This window comes from Vulpes lagopus, chromosome 16 (assembly GCF_018345385.1).
Source record: "Vulpes lagopus strain Blue_001 chromosome 16, ASM1834538v1, whole genome shotgun sequence".
Classification (NCBI taxonomy): domain Eukaryota; kingdom Metazoa; phylum Chordata; class Mammalia; order Carnivora; family Canidae; genus Vulpes; species Vulpes lagopus.
Window position 1 is genome coordinate 2746422 of NC_054839.1, and position 23254 is coordinate 2769675.

At 44.5% G+C, this 23254-nt stretch overlaps 1 protein-coding gene and 1 long non-coding RNA gene across 3 annotated transcripts in view; one reads left to right on the forward strand and one right to left on the reverse strand.

The window, feature by feature from the left end:
• Positions 1-23254, reverse strand: part of COL4A2 (collagen type IV alpha 2 chain) — a 169918-nt gene that overhangs the window by 95750 nt on the left and 50914 nt on the right. The window lies entirely within an intron of this gene.
• Positions 1237-17917, forward strand: LOC121477153. 2 transcript variants are annotated; one of them, XR_005984112.1, is made up of 4 exons: positions 1237-2754; positions 3128-3331; positions 8227-8378; positions 13947-17917. It is a non-coding gene; the product is annotated as an uncharacterized LOC121477153 (long non-coding RNA). The 2 variants fall into 2 exon arrangements; XR_005984111.1 differs by lacking the exon at positions 3128-3331.

The window sequence follows — 23254 nt, forward strand, 5'->3', positions numbered from 1 at the left end:
CTTCAAAATGCTAACAAAACAAAACAAAAGCAACAAAAACAATCCCAAAGCACTACTAAAAACGAATACTTTTTTTTTTTTTTTGTGAACGAGGAAGAATCACAGAAAGAAGTCTTAACTCCACATTTTCTTGCCTAAATTGGTCAATTCCTAATTCAATTGTGACCCAAATGATTGAATAAAGAGTTTGAAAAGATACTATCAGATACAAATAAAGTAGCTTCTACTTGATTAACTATCAGTTTAGAAAACAGATATCGGTATAAGAACTAAGAGTTTCACTTGGATTTGGCAATAATTGCAACGTCTAGGATGCCATGGGAACAGGACTTGTGCACCAGGCCCTCCAGCAAGGGGATTACTCACTCAGGTCCAACGACAGGCTGCTCTGTGGTTTCTCAGGCCCCCACACCCAGCCCTGCCATATAGGATGCCTCTGGTGAAAGCATCCCGAGAATGTGTCATCCGGAATGAACATCAATGCAATCAAAGGGCATGAAAATAGGCTTTCCAATCCCTAAAGAATGGTTTGCAACCACCCTATGGAATAGCAGCCTCTGAGTTTATAAGGGGACTTAGTGTAAAACTGGAAATCTGAATGTGAAAGTTTTGAAACGTGACTTCGTGGGGCATTGGTCTGCGGCTGTGAGTCTGGACCAGGCTCTGTGTCTTACCTGTGGCACCAGCATGGGGGCAGCATGTGGCTGCCAGGCACTGGCTCGTGGAGCCTCAGTGCCGGCTAGAAGGTTGGTAAGGGGTCCCCCTGGCTCTGACGTCCAAGGTTTCAAGGTTCTTGTCCGAGGTTATTATGTAACCTTTGGGAATGTCTCCCTGGGATTCCCCCAAGTTCAAGCAGACTGTATGAGTCTCCAGGGTTGTGTCTTATGAACACTGGCATCCTTCCACCTCACGCATGCTGGGGACTTAGTACATACTTAGTATGCACTGTGAATAAATGGAAGAGATTGTAACCTGACAAAGTTGTCTTCAAATTACTCTGTGCCAAGTAAAATAGGCATTTAATAAAATGGAGTTGGTTTGACAAAGTACATAGTATAGTTGACTAAATGCTTTTATTTATTTTATTAAAAGATTTCATTTATTTATTCATGAGAGATACACAGAGAGAGGCAGAGACACAGGCAGATGGAGAAGCAGGCTCCCCGTAAGGAGCCCTATGCAGGACTTGATCCCAGGACCCCAGGATCACGCCCTGGGCTGAAGGCAGAGGCTCAATCGCTGAACCACCCAGGTGCCCCAATAAATGCATTTATCAAACTTTTTTTTTTTACGAGGGGATTGCATCAGTAGGAGGTGAGCTATTAAAAATTTTTTTTAAAGGATGTTTAGGGCAAAAAGAAGGTAGGGAGTGTGACCCACATGTTACCTGAATCCTCATTTCGGTGGGCTGGCATGAAAGGTACTGGGTGAAGAAGCAGTATCCCAGAGCAGAAGCCTGTTAGCTGGGGTCGGGCTTGATTCCTGGAACTCTGGGCAACCACACGTCATGCTCCCTGAGATGGGTGTATGTGTGAGGCGATGCCGCCCATGCCACCAGCTCTCAGTGTGGCTCTGATGCCCAGCTTTGATGCTGCTGCTCCCTGTGGTATGACTCAGTGAAGTTAGGACGGGTGGCCTCACTCCAAACCATGTGCAAGTCTGTGAGTAGATGTACGTGTGGGTGCCAGTGATACAGCATGACGTCTGCTAAAGGCTGGTGGTGTTTTAGAGATGGTGAACGCCTCCCAGATGACATACTGCTTTACAGGAAACAAGTGATAGGATCTCCTAATTTGGACATTAGGGGGTGGTGGTGTCCACTGTGCCTCTCATGCTGGCCAGGGGCATTGGTCTCATTCTTGGACTTAGCCACACCTTCCTGAAGATGCTGATCAGCAGGGAACCATCTGGGGGCAGTGTCCTGCCTGTGCAACAGGCTGGAGATGTCAAGACTGGGGGCAGTGGGGGGAGTGCCCAGGCTCCCATGCCCCAGAACATGGGGAGCTGGGAAGGCAGGGCGGCAGGAGTCCCTGGTCATGAGGCTTGCACCTCATCTGCAGGTGGGCTGAGCACGCACCTGGAAAGGGGAGGCAGGAGCACGCAGGCCAGAGGGCCCAGGATGAAGGAAGTGTGGGAGAGCTGGCCGGAAAGACCCACAGGGAGGCCACAGGAGGTCCCAGGAGCCACGGAGACCAGGCCTCAAGCTGGAGCGACATGCTTTATCAGGCACCAAGTCTGAAGTCAGGGGAGAGCCCACTACAACAAATGAGCCAATCTAACCCTCATTTGTATGAAAGAGAGCATTTTTTTTTTTTTTTTTTGCTGACTTACCACATAGAAGCTTTATGCCATGTTTAAAGTCAAAAAGCCCTGCTCTCTTAGGGATAAAACTGCCCCTTCAATAAACACATTCCTTCCGACAGCATTCATCTTGATCTATGGCCTCCTGTGTGGCAGTGGCAGGGAGCATGACAGAGCACAGGGCTTGCTCTCCTTCTCATTCAACGAGTAAAAATAAACTGGATTTTGGGCAGAGGAAAGGCCACTGTGCCAGGAGTAGAAACCTTCCCTTTTCAAGTAGTGTCTGGAGCCCTGAGACACGCCCGGCACTCGGGAGCCAGGAAAAGTCCAGTGTCGGCACTCCCCCTCCTCCCTAAGGGGTGGCGGCCGCCAGTGCTTCCCGGCTGCCTGAGGCGCAGGAGCACCAGCCGGAGGTCAGGAGCACTGGCCTGAGATCAGGAGCGCTGGCTGGAGGTAAGGAGCACTGGCTGTAGCTGTAGGAGCACAGACCTGAAGTCAGGAGCACTGACCCAAGGCACAGAGCACTGGCGGGCCATCTTGTCTGTTATCAAGTCCCACTCCCAGGTTTCACACTGTCTATCAATCTTCACTTACGGCCTATATCTGGCCTCCTAGGGCACAGTCTGAGCAATTTTATTCAAGTCCAGCTTACATAGGACCTGGTCCTGGGTTTTCTCCTTAACCATTTTTGGTATTTTACTATAAAGCTGGTACCATCAGGTTTCCTTAACATAAATCAAGGAATACCCAAAAAGTCTATTTCTGGTCATGCAATCAACATGGAAGCTTTATAAACGTTCCTGAGGTGCATATATTTTAATTGCAGGTAACTCTTTGCAACAGAAAGCACTGCTTCTTGAATAAACATCAAACAACACTGAACTGAGCCCAGAACCAAGCAAGGAGTGAGCTTAGGGGCCTGCAGAGAGCATGGCGTGCTGGCTCTGCATGCACAGCGTGCTGGCTGCACTTTCAAAGCCAGGGCCCAGGAAGGACAAAGCCTCAGGACCGTGCCTTAGAAGAAGACATTGTGAGTTCACCGCCACGAGGCTAGTTATTTGGCTCCATTACTTGCCCCTGAGCCTCATGGGCTGAGATGTGTTTGAAAAAACAAAGCTGAAGTCCCAGAAGGCATCTATTCTTAGAAACAAGTGCAGGGCTCTGTCTGGGCTTTGGCTGGCCGGGAGCTGCTCTTTGTAGCTCGAAGCCACTAAATGGCCAGCAGCATCCTCTGGGCCGGTGTGGGACTGCTGGTGGACAGGTGGAGAGTTTGGCTGATAATCGGCTTGCCTGCAAGGGTGCTGTTCCCCTGCCCAGATCTGAGAGGCTCTCCTGATGTCGAGGAACAGCCATAACAAAAGCACAAAGCCTGCCAATACGTTGTTTCTCTTATCAAATGGATTTTAGGGGCAATTGTCAGGACTGGAGGCAGCTTGGTCTTGGCTACCAAGGAGCCTGGCTTCCGAAGTTTAAAAAATACTCATTATAGTTGTGCACCTGTTATCCATGAGTATTAAGAAGGCTTATTTCAGTGAGTTTTCTGGAGGAACATTTGTCTATTTAACCCTCGACCTTGGGCTGACTTCACTAGACCTTCCTTTCTGAAGGCCCTCGATCCAGATGGCCTGCATGGAGGGTATTGGTCATTCTTTTCTGATTATTTATTTATTTATTTTAAAAAAGAGTTTATGTATTTATTCATAAGACACACACACACACACACAGAGGCAGAGACACAGGCAGAGGGAAAAGCAGGCTCCATGCAGGAAGCCCAATGTGGGACTCGATCCTAGGACCCCAGGATCACAACCTGAGCTGAAGGCAGATGCTCAACCACTGAGCCTCCAGGCGTCAATCTTTTCTGATTATTTATATGATCTGTTCTCCTTTCCATCTCTTCCCTAGACAGTGATCTTGAGGGTGAGAATCCTACCCATCTCTTTTGCTTGGGGTCCTCTACACAGAAGGTGCTCAGTTCATGTTTGCGGGCTGGATGAAAAAGCAGACAAATACTACAACACTTAGCCACCCCACATGGCACGCTGGTTGCCTTATAAACTTCATTTCTAATCTCTGTATCAAACCTTCCAGGGTAATTATTTTAAAATCCACTTTTACAGATGAAGAAGGGCTCAAAGCTACCCAGATCACGTGGGTAGAAATGACGGTGCTGAGATTTGAGTGTGGCTGTCCCTAGAACCCGTTCTTCATCCACTGTACTGTTTCACACAAAGCAACACACTGCAGTCTTCTTGGAAAGTGAATACTGGCGTTGTTCTCACGAGAGCATGCAGGGTTTCAGACCCAGCTGGTCCCAGGATGAGACCTGAATGAATACTGAACGTAGCTCCACAGTTCTCAGCACTGCACTTAACCATGACCACCCGTTACCAGCATGGCCCTGCTTTACTCAGTGAATACTGAGTCTACAACACTGTGGGCCTCCCCTCCATGAGATAGATGGGCCCCGATTTCTAAGCCCTTTTAGTTCTTTGCTTTTAAAAAATATTTATCTTTTTTGTTCTTTGCTATCATGTTGTAAGTATTACTTCTTGCTTCCCTCCAGAGACATTCCATCTCCTCCTTTCTTCTTAATTCCTTCTAATCTCATGTTTGCTGGGGAAATGGATAACTAAGCCTGCCTTGGTCGTCTGGCATCTCGCCCTCCTTGAAGACCAGTGCTAAGCACCCACTTTGTGCCTGGGAACCCAGGTCCTGCGGGGGCGCGGGAGTTGGTGACTAACCACAGAGGCCTCTGGGACACGAGGTGGGCATCTAGCTTGGCGGGGCAGGCAGCTGGTCAAGCCACTTCTTAAGGCGGCACACTCAAGAAGGTGAAATGGGGCCAAGTCTTTAAGCATGGGTTGGAGATGGTCAGGGAGGGAGGGTGGCAGGAGGAAGCCGTTTGGGAAGTGATCAGGGAAATCAGAAGTAACTTCTGATTCCCTGAATCCCCAGCCTCCAGCTGGCAGGTGACCTTGCTGGAGGAGTAAGTGATGATCTCAGGCACCACCTGAGAACACTGGCATCTGGCCACCTCTCAAGGGGTGAGGTTGCCGATAAAAGTCCCTGAGGACAAAGGACGTATCCTGACACATAAAATCACGGAACTGGGGTCTTGCCAAAAGCTCATCCCTGTGTCTCCCTTGTCTTACTAAGGTGGCCAAACTCCCGGATGGAGTTGAGAACAGGTGAATTGTCAACAATTCGCTGTTCCCAGGATCCTCCTGATGCCCTGCCTTCCTTGTACTCCTTGTTCCTTATGTGTTTCACCTAATTTGCATGTTTGCAGGGCAACCTGGCCCCTTTTACATGGTTTTCTAATTTTCTTTTCCTTTATACAAGTGAGCTGCTGGGGCAGGCATGCTCTGTTCTTGGGATCATCTTATCTGCACTACTGCAAGAGATGGGATGCTTTGTCCTTAGAGTCTAGGCACATATTCATGGCAGCACTCCCCCTTCCTTTCTTGGTGACTGTGCATTAGTTTGCATGGCGGCATAGTTTATAAAGAGCTTAAAGTAATCATGGGATTTTTCCTCTATTCACTGCTTGGTGTATTACGTTTATAGAGCCTTCTACAATCTAAAAAGCCAAGAGGGGGGCACATGGGTGGCTCAGTTGGTGAAGCATCTGCCTTTGGCTAAGGTCATGATCCCAGGGTCCTGGGGTCGAGTCCCACATCAGGCTCCCTGCTCAGCAGGAAGTCTGCTTCTCCCTCTCCCTTTGCTCCTCCCCTTGCTCCTTCTCTCACTCTTTCTCTCTCTCTAAAATAAATGAATAAATTATATATATATATATATATTTTTTTTTTAAAGAGAGCCAAGAGGAACAATATCTACTCTGGACCTTATATTACTGTTGTCCTCATGACCCACATGAACTGTCGCATACTAACATCTACAAACTGGAAGTGTAAATAGTTTCTGAATCCACATACTCTTGGAGTGAAACTCTGAAAAGCATTAGGTTTCAGGATACAGAGATCCCCTCTCTTCCTGCCGTCCCCCAAGAGCACTGTAAATAGCAGATATGGCAAAGAAAACCAAGCAACAAGAAAACAATGAGTTTGATTATTTTTTTTCTTCCTGGATCTTGTTTTGACATTACCTTTCATAGCTGGAGCAGGCCAGCATCCTAGCACGGATGCCAGGAGCACAGCATTATTACCCCAAAGTTTGAGCAAACAGTTTCTTAAATAGTTTTTTTTTTCTTTCTGAAATGTGATGTATCAAAAGTGATGTTTATAAGAAAAACCCAGTGAAGTTGATTCTCTGCCAGAATGTTATGGTTGATATTAGATAAAATCACTGGTGGAATTTTGTGTACATATTTTAAACAATAATATCTATAATTCACAGTGAAGCTGCCACTCAACTCCCATTCTGAACCCTGTCTTTTGGGGTTAACATAAACAGAAATCTATTACCACTGAACTGAGTATGAATCTTTAAAAAATTATCTGCAGATCATTTGTTATTCAAAGTGTACATTTTAAATAGGAAAAATGTGCAACTATTTTTGACCTCCTTGAAAAAAAATTGTTTGGTAAGTTGATGATGATGTGCTGGCCCTTGGCTCTGTGGATCACACACCTCATCCCATTTATCCCCCATACTCCTCTGGGTGCCTACTATTATCTCTGTTCTACCACTGGGCATGCCGGGGCCCTGGAAGGTACACACCTGCCTGCATCTCACAGCTGATGGTGGTTGACATAGATTCCAGCCCAAGCCGGGTCCAAGATCTGACCTTTGGACAAACAGGTGGATTCCTGGATGCAAATCCCAAGTGGATTAAGAAGTACTTGATTAACAGACCCATTTTCTGACCTGTCCTTGAAACTAAGCCCTAGCGGGTGTTCGGTGCAATCGTGTTCAGTTGTGGGTGGGATCACTTGTTCCAAGGACTTGCTGGTCAGTAAGATACGTGATAAGAGTCGACAGCTCATGGCCCTTGATGAATTGGCTTAACCATTGTTTATTTCCCCTTAGGAACGATGGCATTTTCATTTTAAACAGTACTTAGTTTCTCTAAAGAATCCATTTATTCAGATATCTATGTGAGCAAGGCTGGGATTGGGCTTTGGTTCTGCAGGTGTGGGCACCTCAAGGGAGGGGGCACCAGAAGTCCTGGTAACTATCCCTACATTCTGAAATTACATTCTGCCCATGTGTGTGCGTGGGGAGGTGCGGGTGATGGTCTTCCCTCTAAGGTGGTGCGAGAATCCAATGAGTTAGCACGTGTGCAAACATGAGCATACTGACATTAAAAAAATTAATATTTAATAAGAAATCTTAGGGGCACCTCGGTGGCTCAGTGGTTGAGTGTCTGCCTTCTGCCCGGGTCCTGGGATTGAGTCCTGCATCAGGCTCCCTGGAGGGAGCCTGCTTCTCCCTCTGCCTATGTCTTTGCTTCTTTCTTTGTGTCTCTCATGAATAATTAAATAAAATCTTAAAAAACATCTTAAAGCTGTATAGACGAGAAACTATAATCACTGTGGGTTGCGCAAAGGCAGAGAAGTCTCCAGAACTCTGTGTGATACTAACACAGGATCTCCAAGCTGTTGCAAAAACAAAAGACCTGAGTAATAAGAATTAACTGCTTTCCCTCAACCGCCTTGGAAGATTCCTTTCAAAATCTGCCTTTTAAGAAGCTCATCAGGTTAATAAGCTCTTACTGAATGCAGATTCCACCCCCTTCCCACCTGCCGTCTCCTGCAGGCTTAGGTCCATGTATATTTTCCAAACTGGATGACAGGAGGGCTGGCCTGCTCAGGGCTCATTTGGGGCACAGAGGGAAGCAGGGTGACAAGGGAGGAGTGCCACTGAGGCCAGGGAAGGGGGAGGAGGAGCACAGGGGGATGAGCAGATGGACACTAGGCTCCTGCAGGCAGACAAGGTTAATATGCAACTCATTCCTTCCAGCAAATGCAGTGCCACATCTCCCGCATAACCAGGACCTCTGACCCTGGAGCAAGCACACCGGGTCCGCACCCTGCACATGTGCCTCCAGCACCACCGTTCTAGACGTGAGAAAAGATGCTGAGAAACGAAACCAGGTGTCCCTCATCATGCATGTAAGCACCAGCATTTGAAAATGCCCTGGCTCTAGGGTCCCTGGCCCCTCCAGACCTGGATCTGGGGGCGCATCAGGAGGGCGGCATCGTGCAGCTGCTGTTGCAGTGGGAAGTCTGCAAGCCCACCTGTGTCCCTCACCCTGCCTGGTTCTTTACCTCCTGGCCTGGCACCCGGCACACAGTAGGAATTCAAACATTTGCTGAAAGAAGCACAGAAATGAGTAGCAAGACAGGAAGGTCGCCAGAGGAATTCTGCAGGGGCTTTCCTGAGCTCCTCCAGTGCATGCATATGTTTCTCTCCTCTGGGCTCCACCACACTGCGCTTGGGCCACATTCTTTTTTTTTGTATATCTTTTATTGGAATTTGATTTGCCAACATATACTGTAATACCCAGTGCTCATCCTGTCAAGTGCCCTTCCCAGTGCCCATCCCCCCGCCCACCTCCCCTTGTTCGTTTCCCAGAGTTAGGAGTCTCTCATGTTTTGTCACCCTCTCTAATTTTTTCCACTCATTTTCCCTCCTTTCCCCTATAATCCATTTCTCTATTTCTTATCTTATACTTCCCTGTATGAGTGAAACCATATAATGTTTGTCCTTCTCCGATTGACTTACTTCACTCAGCATAATACCCTCCAGTTCCATCCACGTTGAAGCAAATGGTGGGTATTTGTCGTTTCTAATGGCTGAGGAATATTCCATTGTATACATAAACCACACCTTCTTTATCCATCATCTTTCGATGGACACCGAGGCTCCTTCCACAGTTTGGCTATTTTGGACATTGCCACTATAAACATTGGGGTGCAGGTTTCTTGGCTTTTCACTGCATCTGTATCTTTGGGGTAAATCCCCGGTAGTGCGGTTGCTGGGTCATAGGGTAGTTCTATTTTTAACTCTTTGAGGAACCTCCATGGGCCACCCAACGTGGCAGAGTGCTTCCGGTATCTCCAGCCTCTGGCCCCTAGGTACCGGTGTCCCTAGTTATGACAACTGGTTATGACAACCAAAAGTGTCTCCAGACTTTGCCTGGTGTCCCCCAGGGCGGGGCAAAACTGCCCTGGTTGGGAAGCCTGGGTGCAGCCACGCAAGATCACAAGGAGGGTCCCCACTGTGCCTGTGGAACAGGTGAGCTCATCTGAATCACCGCCAGGCACAAATGGGCTTGCTGCTGCCAGTTCCATGATCTCCCCCACAAGCTTTGGGGAGCCAATCAGGAAAGTCCTCCCTGGGACACAGGGACACGCATCAACTCTCACTCGTGATTTTATCCTACTGATATGGACACATGGCTCTCCACTGTGGTCGTGTGAGACAGGCACTCTTGTCACCATGTTGGGGACAAGGAAAGGTGCCAGAGGATTAAATTACTTGCCTAAGGACAGGGTAGATCTGAACAGAAATATTTTTCCTAGTCTTTTAGCGAGAGATTTTGCCTCCTGAATAGCATCCAAAATCTGCCTGGAGAGAACACTGCACTCAGAAAGTACCTACTGGGGCAGTTTTTTTTTTTTTTTTTAAGATTTTATTTATTTATTCATGAGACACAGAGAAGCAGAGACACAGGCAGAGGGAGAAGCAGGGTCCTCGTGAGGAGCCTGATGTGGAACTCTATCCCAGGACCCCAGAATCATGACCTGAGCCAAAGGCAGATGCCCAACCACTAAGCCACCCAGACATCCCATGGGGCAGCTTTTAACATGAATTTTGTCACAGATGGAATCTGCATCAACGATTGCCTTATAAAACAGATTTTACTGATTTCTTGTGATCAGTTGGCTTCAATTATTACTTCCTCTCATCTCTTTAAATCACCTCTGAAAGCCTGCCTCATTTGTCGTGATTCTACAATCTTGTTCTCTCTGGGGAAGCTCCTGGGTTGCAGGAGCCCCAGGGGTGCCAGCTCTCTAGACGACGAGGGCCTTTTGTTTCCTCACTCGTGGATGACCTTTTGTAGTGAGATGAGGTCCTTTCTATACCCCAAAGTTTCAGAATTTGGTCCATATCTATTTTCCTTTGGACAATACCTTTTCTCTCTTTGCTATATTTCCCTATGTCTAGGTTTTACTTGCAAACTCTGATGAGCAAATCTCTGATACTTATCCTTACAAGAGTAAAAGCCAGTATAAAGGGAGGTAAAATTAAAGATGCATGCATCTTTCTTAGAGAAAACAGAAAACACTATTTCCAAGAAGCAGAGGCCTGATGGGGCCTGTTGAAATACTCTATTTCATACTATAGTTTGATTCCAGACACCTGGGCCATCCCCTCTGCCAGAGTCATCTAAAATGTGACAGCAGTTGAACGTTCTTATGTGCTTAGGCCTCTGACGGGCTCCCACAAGCCCTGTTTGTTCTTTTGTAGAGCAAACCCTTCTCTATTCCAGTCTGGGTTTTGATGGCTAACAAGAAAAGCATTTTGACAATACATATTTTTTCAACCAAAAAAAGTTCTGCAAAGGAAAGCTTTGTCAAAATACATTGCAGTATGTTTAAATTATGTCTGAATAAAACCAACAGTTATAAATTAGGCTAATTTTTATGAAGCTTGTGTTCAGATGATTTTACTTCTTGAAAATGTTTTTCTCTTACTTGAATTTTTAGTATTGTTTCACCAAGGTTATTAGCTAAACTTCATGAATCTCTCCATATCAAAGCAGAAAAAGGTGTTTGTGTGTCAGTGATTCTCTGAAGAGGCACCCCCATGCTTATTTTGAAAAACCTCCTATGGTCACATAATTTCAGTGGCACCACCAGTCCCACTTTCCTGATGGCACATTCTTAACTGTAGGGATGTTCACCCATAAACCCAGACATCCTCCGAAATGTCAGGCTGACTTACATTTTATGTGATAATGAGGATGCCAGCTGTGGAAGCTTCAGGGAAAAATATTTCCCATGATAATATTCACCTTTTGTCGAACACCAAGAGCATGCCAGACACTGAACCAGGCATTTAAGAATATTACCTCACTGGCTCTACTTCAGATATGCACTACTACTCTATTTCACAGAGGAAGAAACTGAAGGTTAAGGAACATATGTGATAGACATAAGTGGTAGAGCTGGAATCCAAAGAGCTTCACTCCAAAGTGAAGATTTTTACCTGCAGCTCTTACTCCCACAGATCAAGACCACGTTACATCTTAGAATGAATTCCACAGCTCATCGACACCACATTTCTTGTACTGTGGGATGTCTTCCATATTTCCCTTGTGAGTAGGTAGGTTCTAAAGTGAAAGGGCCTTAGAAAGAATGGGGATTGACACCAGGGATTATAAGAATTAATTCTGGGACTGAACAAGCCTCTGAGGAGGTTTATTGCCAGAGCTACTCTATCACCCCTTAATATACCAAGAATGTCTTGTCCAGTCTATTCAGGGGGTTCTTCGGAAATGCTTCTGAAGAGGGCAGAAAAGCATGTATTTAATGAAATTCTGGAGGTATAATCAGGACAAGATTACAGATTACAGGGGTCAGGTGATGAAGACACAGATGAGTAGGAAGGTGGAGCTGAGGGGGAGCAGAGCAGTTGGTGTTGAGTGAAATGAGGAGAACCTTTGCCATATTTGGAGAGCCTTCTGGTTTTCAAATAGGAGATCTGCCAATTCATGGAACAGAGCTGCCTCCAGAGGAGAAGAGAGAGAGGATAAATACAAGCAGATGGGGAAAGGATGGATTTTTAATTTACAAAATTTTGGCTTTATATATCTTTGTTTCTTCTCTGGCTTAGTGGTTTTGTTTAGAGAAAAGAAATCGCTGATGCAGAAATTAGGAGTTGAGAAAGAAAAAAAAATTAGGAACAATGGAGTTTCAAATGTGCAACATCATAGTCAGATTTTAAAGGGGGCCCTGAAGGAGAACTCAAGAGTGTGGGCTCTGGGGCCAGGGTCTGATTTGATTTCATCAGTGTCAATAATGTAAGTTTGGAAACACTTTCTTCTTCTCGTTGTGATTTCCTCAGTGTACACTAGGGGCCACATCACAGGTTCTTGTGAGGACTGAGAATTAATGAATGCAAAGCACTGGCAAGCACCTTGCACATAGTGGTTCACCACTAGGAAGTGCTGGGCACCATCATGGTGCATGGTGACCCAGCTGGGCATCGTCTTCTGTTTCCCTTTAATTCACAGTAAGGGCTAAGATGGAACATGGTACAACTATTTTATTAATAAGGCTTTGGCTCAGTTGAAAATTCTCAAGCTGGATAATTTGAGGAGTTATTCCAGGTTTCTTAGTCTATGCTGTAGACACACAAAATCTAACTATGACTGTTAAATACTACGTTATCTCCTTGAAGAGGTGCAGAATCTGAGAAAAGAGTAAAAATAGAATAGATGCTTACCTTAGCAGGTGTCTCATCAACTTACAGTTAAGAAGTAGTAAAAAAATTCACAGAGATAGGACGAAGTCAATTTAACAGATGCTCAAAGATGGTGGTATTAAGACACGACAGAGTTTCATACAAAATTCAGCAGTTAGATATAATTTCAAGGGTATCCCAGATTCCCAGAGTCCTCAAGCTCTGCTACTGGTGTATTTCTGTTCTGTGTGCTCAGCCCAGTATCTGTGAGCCGTGGCTCTATCAGAAGACATGTTCCTCAGCATGGGAAACTCCCTCAGGGTATAAAAAAACACACACAGAAATAGGACTGAAGCCTTTTGTTTAAATCCTACACGTTACAGAATTTCTTAGTATAGTGCTTTGACTGAAATAGCTGTCTCAAATCTGTTATAAGCTGATCCCATTGGGAGGAGTGTTCTATGAGCCTTTTTGATTCTTACTCTTTTAAAGCAAAGAAGTCTAATATATTATTACCTGGAACCCTTTACAATGGACACTCCATGAAGGTAAGATAAAATGTGTTCTTGAAAATGTACTAGCTACCAAAAGTCTGATTAAACATCAAAGAAGGTCAAGAAGGCTACCACGTGTGGAACATTTTCCCATTGACAAGATGCTTTTGCAACATATTGGTGTTGGGTGGGCAGCATGTGTGAGAGGAATCCTGAATCCATCTGAGTAGTCTGTAGCCCAAGTGAGCTACTGAAGCAGAATACGTCCCCCAAATGAGTAAGAGCATTGGTAGGAAGAACCTACAGTTAGATCATTATGATTTTTTATTAATTAGAAAAACAGGTAGTGGACATCCCACCTCTGAGAAATACTATGTGTCCAAAAATAAATGTTTAGTCACTAAACCATATGGTTATTCAAAAATGGGGCAGATGGTTCCATAGTGGTCAACATACAACAGAACCCACACCAAATTTTGGCAATAAAACCATGTGAACCAGAACAATAATCTTCCATAACAGGCATTGTGCACACGCCAGACAATGGGAAATTTAGACTTTCATAAACAAAAGACAAACAAAACCTGCCAGGAAGGCATAGGAAACACCTGCTATGTTTAAAAAATGGAACAAGATACTAATGATTATTTCATATGAAGGTTTTAAAATTATATACGCTTTGCTATAGTGACCACAAGATGGGATTTAAAGCACTTCAGGAAAATATCAGTGCAAGAAACACCACAGTTTAAATAGGAAATTTTGTCTTTCCAGGTTTCTCTAGTGGCAAGAAGACAAGAGATCAATATAGATGGAAAAAAAAACCTTACTTGCCTTCCAGAAATAGCTCCTGTTAAGAATGAATCACAGTTCTATCCAAACAGTAAGATGCCTCTGAATTTGAAACAACAGCGGAACAATGATGACCTTGATTGAAACGATAACGTGGTAAATTCCCCACCAGCGAACTGCATGGAATGGCACCTATCCCTTCTTCGCCCTGACCTGTTGGAAGGAGACTCACAGATTCTGAAATAGCTTACAAGTCACAGGGAGAGAAAATGGGTCAGTTTGATTTGGACTTCAGAGACAGAAATGCCATTTTTCTCTAGGACAAAAATGTCTGTTGAGCGGTTTTGGGAAAGTGTTTTTCTTTGTGTGCGACCCCGCCCCGTGTAAGGACCAGTGACCCTGCTTCCAAAGGAACCACCTCCCTGGTGCTCCGTGGGGCCCCAGGGTGTCTGGCTCAGGGAAATCAATGTTACCTTTGTCAACAACTTCTTGAAAGATCCAACTCTATGTGTTTCTTTCATGTTCTAAATTTCCGTGAAATACAGTAAGGACATTTGGAAACTCCCAGCGTGGGATGTAGCATCCTCGTCTAGAAACAAAGCAAAGGTGAGGGAATTCCCCCAGCTACTCGGGGTAGGAGTGTGGTCCTGGCGGGTGCCTGCAGCCCCTGCCTCCCTTCCTATCTGCGAGCCAACTCCCTGCTGGTTTATTCTGGGAGTTCCTGTTGACGCAAGGCCAGCAGAATATAGAGATCACTGGGGCATATGAGTGGAAATGAGAAGGACACTGAATTCCTGGAATAGCCAACATCAGATCAGGGGAGAAAAGTTTGATTCTAGAGTTCTCTCCTATGACAGCGACACCTCCTCACATTTCCTAAAGAATGGGGGATATTCATGCCCAAAGAAGAAGTAGATGTAGAACACCTGATGTTGTCTAATCGATTCTTGTGCAAAGTGTTTAGAAATATCTGGACTAGATTTGATATAAAGACTTGACAAGGGATCCCTGGGTGGCGCAGCGGTTTGGCGCTTGTCTTTGGCCCAGGGAGCGATCCTGGAGACCCGGGATCGAATCCCACATCGGGCTCCCGGTGCATGGAGCCTGCTTCTCCCTCTGCCTGTGTCTCTGCCTCTCTCTCTCTCTCTCTCTCTGTGACTATCATAAATAAATAAAAATTAAAAAAAAAAAAAGACTTGACAAATGTAAAAAGGCACTAGTGTATTCTAATAAAGTTTTAGGGCATTCAAAATACACATGAGGCTTCATTTTAATTTCTAAGGTAAGATTAAATGCTAAAAATAACTAAAATCCCATGTTGGGCATGTGATAAAGTGTTTTCTATGACAGCAAAGTGCAATTCTCCTGGAAATACACTCACATAAAAGATATAATATTTAATACACCTAAAATACACAAAATGAAAATCCATTAATATACATATATATATGTATATCACACATTTCAAAATCCTGAGGTTATTTATTGTATCTTATATATCTTAATTCTAAGAAGAATGATCTTATCTGGGAAACTTTCTCAGACCACTCCCGGAACTGCCGAGATGGGATGTGGGATGGCAGTCCAGGGCTCTAAGCTTCTGTCAATGCCAGTTTCATGGGACTCATCTATTCATCTTTCTGATCAACATGGGATTTCCATTACTCATCTTTCCTTCCCAGATAATTGACATTTTTGAAGGGCATTCATTTTGTTAGATTTTATTTCCTTCTACTAAAGAAGTCTTTTAAATCTTCTGGAATTAAGGAGTTCGTTTTCATCCACAAAGTTCTTTTTGTTTACTTCCTTATTCTGATTATGCTACTCAAGGGTATGCAGATGTCCACATACCCCTTTTCATCAATGCTATCCTCAAAATAAAGTCCTAAAAATACCAGTGGCAATTAACATTTAGAAATCTCCTTTTTGGTTACTAGCCATTTTCATGGAATGTCTGTGTTTGAATTAGCTCAGTACTGGACAAGCAAGAGAGAGAGAGAGAGAGAGAGAGAGACTCAGGGCAGAAGAACACCCACATGTCCCCCATCTGCAGGTCAAAAACACTGGCTACATCTTTCAGCAACCTCACAGCAATCAAAGTAAACTACTGAATTGGGGTTCAAAAATTAAATGTATGCACGGAAGACCAATAGTCAAAAAACAAAACTAGAAAGGAATACAACAAAAAACATACTGAAAAAAATGGATTTTTGGGTGGAAGTACATCCCATGTGAGCCAATGCAATAGTGTGTTTAGTAGAAAAGGGGTGACAGGATTTTATGATAGGATTCAGAAGCATAGAATCCAGATCCAGGGATGAAACAGCTCCGTGCACTCCATGCTTGTCAGGCAGCTGTTGGAAAGCTAAGTTGACCAGGACTGAAGGAGGAAAGGGTGAAACTCAGAAGAAGGTGATGAAGATAAGGTGACAGTCTTCATATGAGTGATGGGTCAGGAAGTCAGCAGCCCAGTTAAAGCAACATATGATAGTTTAATATGCAAAAGGTTAGGAGATTGTGTGCTCTCCTAAATTTTAAATTGATAAGATCAGTAAATGTGGAGAAGAAGCTTTGATTGAGGGCTGGCAGAGGAATGAGTGAAGGAAAAGCTCACTGGGGGTGGAGGGACTTGGACCAGAGTGGCATGTGAGCACCAACATCTAGGGCATCCATGCTCGCGTGTACTGGTGGGTGCAATGGGGCAGGGCTCCCTCCTGCAGGAAGCAGGCATGTGTCAAAGCTGAGCTGTTCCCAGTGGGCAGTTTCCTTGAGAGCTCTGGTGAGAGCAGCCACGGCACGTGCTGTGGCGTGGGGCCATCTCTCGTGTGCCGTGGTGGCGGTTCTGGTCGACAAACCACCTGTCAGTAGTGTCCAACAGTGCTCTCTTTGATGGGACAAATTTTAGTGGCCTGATGATGGCTAATACTCATGTGAAGCTATCCATACAGCTATACTGTAGCTACATGTGTTACCTTAGCCTTCTTGGATTCCAAATTAAACAACCTCATGCCATAATTTAGTTCATCCTATTTCTCCTTGCTTCTAGTTTGACTGTTTAAAAAATGACCATTTACATGTAATACACTTACGGTCCTGATAGAACTTTCTTCTGTGACTTATGGAGGCTACTTCTACATTTCCAGGACGTTCTTTAGTTTCCCTCCTATAGAACACTTAAGAAACAAGCTGATGTCACTGCCCTGGCATCCCTTGCTTTCAAAATACACTCTTTCAAGGTGAAGTAAGCTCATAAAAACATCAGCTAAAGAAGAAATCAAGGGGAACCTGGGTGGCTCAGTGGTTGAACGTCTGCCTTTGGTTCAAGTTGTGATCCCGGGATCCTGGGATCGAGTCCTGCACCAGACATACCCACAGGGAGCATGCTTCTCCCTCTGCATATGTCTCTGCCTCTCTCTGTGTGTCTCTCACAAATAGATAAAATCTTAAAAAAAATAAAGGAGAAATCAATTCTAAGAAAAATGTGAAGCTGATAAGGGGAGCAGAAAGGAATATCCTAGGGGCTCAACTAGGCTTATTTAAATTCTTGTCAATGGCATGTTTACCGCTGGGTTTCTTTTAAGTGAAGCCTGTGGAATGAATCTTACTGTCTTGAAATTTTAAGTGGGCCTCAGTGTTATCTGTAAGTCTCAGAGGAAAATTCTGATTCTGAGGGAGAGCTGACCTTTTTTGGTTCAACGTTTAGTTAGGAGTTAGATTATTTTCTTATGTAATAATATACTACACTTTTCATTAGTGGAGTTTTGAAGGTGAATCTTACTCTGGACATCCAAAAATCAGCCCTGAGTTTTGTCTATTTTACTGGGAAAGCCCTCCAAGACAGAAAAGACTCTTGCCAGTCTTGTGTCTTCTTTTTTTTATTTTTTATTTTTTATTTTTTAGTCTTGTGTCTTCTTTCCTTCTTCCTGGGTGAGACATGGGAAAGACTTGTCAACGTACTAGATCCATACTCCACTATTCTATGGAGAGAAACACAAATATTTGTAAAATATCAGGTGCTACATAGGAGGAATTCACCCCGAGGCCTCCAAATGCAGGAAGCCTGGCCTCATGTTTCAGGGTTCTGCTTGAACTGTCTGGGCTCCCTTTCAGTCTTCCTTCCTGCTGGCTGCTGGGGCATGAGATCTGCCCCTTCTCTGGCCCAGGCTGGTGAGCAGGATGTCAAAAGCAACGTAAACAGAAGAGAACTCCTTCCCAGATAATTACAGAATTCTGTCAATTTTGTCCCATCCCGTTGCAGACTTGGGCATCCTCAGAGGCCCTGGATCTGTCTTCAACCAAATCTGAGAAATGCTAGTTTTGTTGACAGATGCTAAACATGGGCACAAATGTACCAACTGATCTGGACATTTAGGGTTCTTTTGAAATATGACCATTATCTTCACAAGGCTTTAAAAACGTCATTACTGCCACTTGAAGTTTATTTTAAAAAATATATAATTACTACCATGCAGGGCTAAAACGTGCCAGCACTCTAATTTTTATTACAGAGCCCAAGCTCACCATAGAATTCATTCGTCCTTCTGTGTCTTTATTTAAAACAGACTTTAAGTTTGAAAAATAGTTATAGTGCCTCACAAAGACAGCAATTTAATAAAAAACACCAATGCTGACAAGGCGGCTGAGGAGTATGAGGCCAAAGATATTATTTACCCAGGATTAATGACTTCCATTTCATTTCCACTGTTTTGCCTATCCACCCCCCTACTTCTGATTCCCGTCCTTTCAAAGTTACCCATCCCAGCCATGTTTAGGATACAAAAACTTTTGCTCTGGTGGTGGGAACTTTAAGATCCTCACTGTAGCTCAGAAGGAAATGGTCATCAACACATGGTCTGTATTGGGTTACTCAGATGGCGGTTCCTACTCCCATTATTCTAATATTCAAACTTTTAGGCTGGACACAGAGGGAAACGACAGGGATGTTTTGACCTTTCCCATCTGTGGGGACATATGCCTTTTTGAAGGCCTCCTTTGTACTTCCCATATGAGTCAGACATCGGACGGCTTGAATGATTTAGTTGTCTACACCACAATGGACTAGTTTGGATGGGATGCCTGAGGGCTCAGAATCACAGGCTGCTCAGGATCTCAGGTCAGGCAGCTTCTTAAGAAAATTTTGAAATGCCTAAAGCAGTTAGAAATAAATTTGTTTTATGCTCACTCTACATATGCCAGTGATGTATGTAGCACCTCTGTCTGTGACTATTAAGGGCAAGGGAGGTTCCCTCCAACTTAAGGGGGAAAGAGCATAAAGCAGAGATGAGAGAACACTGACGCCCTTCTTCCCAAGGTATCCCCAGGGTGTGTTAACTAAGGTGGCAAGTTCAAAAGGCCCCTCGGCGTGGAAAACGTGTGCACACAGTTGGTCTGGTCATTTCTGCCACTTTTCTCTAGTTACTATCTCTGGATTTCAAAGACTTTTCAAGACTTTGCCACACAATCTACTGGTTTTCTCTTTATGATGGAAGCAGTCTGATGGAAGAGTAGGCAGACGCAAGTGCATCCAGCACTTTTTAAGACTGCCCACCTTGGAAGCGCTTTGAGATGAGCTGCACGGGCAGGTGGGGTACTCCCACGTGATCCATAGGCAGACCCACCTGTTTGAGACACTCTCTTCCCAAGTGTGAGAGAAGACGAACTCAGAGCAAACATTTCTATTTTCAGAGTCGCTTTTAGAAAGTGTATCATGTTTAGTAACAACCTTGCTCTGGTCTTTTTAGAAATCCTGCAATTGTTTACTAAGAATGAATTGGAAGTGAATAAAACAAAACAAAGGTCTTTGAAGACTGGTGTTCTTTCTGTAACAGAAAGGGGAAAAGCTTTAATGCTATACTTGTCAAAACATTCCATCAGGAGGTAGGAAAAACGGAGGATTTCTAAAGGCAGAGATTTGGTTTGGTTTGGAGAACAGTAGAAATGCTCACCTCTCTTTCCCGGCTTTATTAGCAGTCTACTGGAGTTGGTGTTGAGATTTTCAATCAAGACATGAAATCATTGCTATCACCATTATCCTGGCCATGGACTGACATTCTGTTTTCCATAAAGCCATGAAAGGCCATTTCCCTACAACTGTTAGCTCTGTACCAGAGCCCACTTAATCATTTGGCACCACCCTCAGGGCCAGAGGCTGGCATGGATGGCCTGTGTCCCTGAGGTTCTGCTGGCACGGGCCACCACCCAGAATACATGGAGAGCTCCCGGGGGCTCCTCCACCCACTCTGACTGGCCAGCTGGCCTCACAGGGCCAATTTTGTGCTTCTGTGAAAACCATACTCTCACCAGTGGCTCGGTCCTCCCTCGCCCCCCCCCCCAGCAACAATCTGGTCACAATTTATGGTCAAGGGCTTGGGGGCACAGATCTACCTCAGTACAAATAAAAAGCTTTTTCTCTCAACATGGCTCACTCTTCTGCTTGAGCTCTGTCAATGTCTACTCTACGCCTAGTCTGTTTTTGGTGTAAATTTTGAGGGGAATGTTTGGATGCACGGTTCTCTCAGAGCGAGATAGTGGGTGCCCTATCCCCATCCACCCAGTATTTCCAGAGTAACAGACACTTCGAGAAAGATTGAGGGTGTCTGCAGCACCAAAGCAACCATCTTCCATTAGCAACACCTGGAATCAAGAGGAAGGATTTCTTCATTATGATGGAATGTGGTGCAGGCTGCCAAAGCAACTGTTTGGGTGTGTTTGTGTGTAGTGTTCATGAGAAGAGGGAGAAACGGATAAATCAAATAGGAAAACATTTAAAATTCTTCCTCTGCACTCAGGTACTAAGACAGCCAATGTGCCAATGCTTCATTCCTTGTCCGTGAACATTGTTCCCGTTGGAAACATGTTCTCTGCTAACTGCTTTATTTGTCAAATAGCTGCTTGCCCTCAGCAGCTGTGTCATGGGCCGTTCTGTGGAGGCTGATAAATGCTAGGCCACAACCACTATGATTTATTTTCACCAGTGACTTTCATGGCTCTTATTATTTAAGCAAGTGTTTCACTGGTAGGAAACAACCCAGGGTAGTTTGTCCTGGGGAGTAAAGAACACGGTGATTTTAATGGCAATGAAAACACATTTTCTAAGCATTGACTTTAACCATCAGATTCTCTCCAGAATGATGTTCTTTGAGTCCATTCAGTGAGGCAGTATTATAATTTTGTCTTTTTAGGGTTTTAATCATGTATTCTTCCATTTGGATGAGCTCCAACTTGGCCCGTTTTCTATCAAGTCCTCACTACTGTCATGATGGTCCCTCTGAAATGAAACGATTACCATACTGGGCTGGCGAGAGTGGAGAGTGGGCCAGAGCTTCTGCATTATTTCTCTCTTCTCCAGCTGTGCCATTAATGCATTTCTACAACACTGTCCTGAAAGCCTTGCTTTAAGAAAATGCTTACTTGATCTTGCTAGAAAGAGAGTGAGAATAGCTTGCTGTTCCAAAGCTGAGGCCTGGATGACCAAAGGTCTCCTGCACCAAACCAACCAGACAAGGAGTTTCCGGGAGAGGCCCTGATCAGAGCTCATGTTGAAAATGCAAATTTCCCCAAGAGGCTGTGGGCAACGTGGAAGGTGTGATGAATCACATTTGGCATAGATACCATGTCCAATGTGCCCTGCTCCTGGGGCTCTCTATATTTTTGAGATAACATCCTTTTTTGTAAAGATATAAGCAAGCAGGTTGCAAAACCAGGTCTTACTTTTACAAAATCCTGACTTTATATTGTGCTTTATTATTGTCTAGGATTTGGCATCCAGAACATTCTTACAGATTGATGATGAGCTCCTTATCTGCTACTCTCCACCCTTACACTCGCTAGAACTGTGATCTTCAATATGGTAGCCACAGGGCTATTTAATTTGATTTTTTGTTAACTAAAATGAAGTAAAATTTAAAATTTCACTAATGACATTTCAAATGCTCAAGTAGTTCTGATGGACAGCATAGATATGGAACATTTCCATCTTTGTGGTAAATTCTTTTGGAGAGAACAGGGTTAGAAAGCTCTAAAAGATTAGGGATATTGACTGCTTTTTTTACTTCTGTACTCCTGATGCTGAGATGGGAGCTAACACGTGGTAGATGTATAATCAGCGTGTGTCAAATAAATTTGTTTTCAAATTCTAGTCGCTAACTATGGCTGTGTGTAAGTTTCACGGCATTTTCTTTGATTAGAATTAGACCCCAGTGGAATGATCACCAAAACAAGAAACTCATCAGGCTCCCCACTCTCACTGTAGAGTGATCTCGCCAACTGCGAGTGTTCCTAGCTCTTCTGGGCCCCTCTATCCCTTTCTGTGACACAGGCCTCAGCTTCTTTCTTTCATCTCTTGGGCACTGCCCTTCTGAGCTGACAGCAAGTGCCAAAGATGATGAATCTCTCTGCATGCCCATTCACCTGCCTCCACCCACCTCTGAGAGTCCTCTGTCCACTCTTCTCTGCTTCCCTTTTCACTCAGCGTCTCTCTGGTTTCTTTCACTTTGATTTACGTTGTTGAATTTAAGGAATCTTGTGAGGTTAAGAATTATTTACTCATACTTTGACTCAAGTCCAGGGACCCACAGACTGTGGGAAACTGTTAGCTGCATGAAAGAACACAACAGCTACACACAGCTTGTCATGGGCTGTGGCCTCTGCACACGTGAGGTGCTTGTCTTTGGTCCTGTGTCTGGTGCTGTCAGGGCCACGGTGGGCAAGCGTGGGTGGCTGAGCACTGAGTGATGGGAGAGATGCCCATTCACTGACATACGGGCTGAGGATAGAGCTCTGGGAACCAGCCGAAGCTGTGGGTTCCCTTTCTCCCACTGTAGCCTGACCATCTCAATAATTCCCAACAATTTGGATTTAAGTAGTGTCTAGTATTTATCAATTTCTAAAATACCTGACTGCCCAGGGAAACGGGTGCCCTGTGAACGCTGATACCATTAAAAAGTTGGAATAACCTATTTGTTCTGAGTCTAGAGTGAATAGCCAAAGGGTTGGGGGAATGTGAATCTGCTCAGGGAACTGAAATAATGAATTAAAACTGACCTCAGTTGGAAAAACCTGAGAATTTCATGACCTTTTAGGTAAGTTAATGAGCAAAGACAAAAGTGTCTTTATTTGTTGAACCAGGTGCCTTGCACGCCCTCCTTATAGTCTTCCATACTATTTATCTTTGTGTCACTTGGCGTATCACTCTGCTTCCACAGTTGTTCTGTAATGGAAATGCACTCTTATGCTTTCCATACAATGTGCTGTCACTTCCACAGAAGAAGGAAAAAATATTAAATATATAA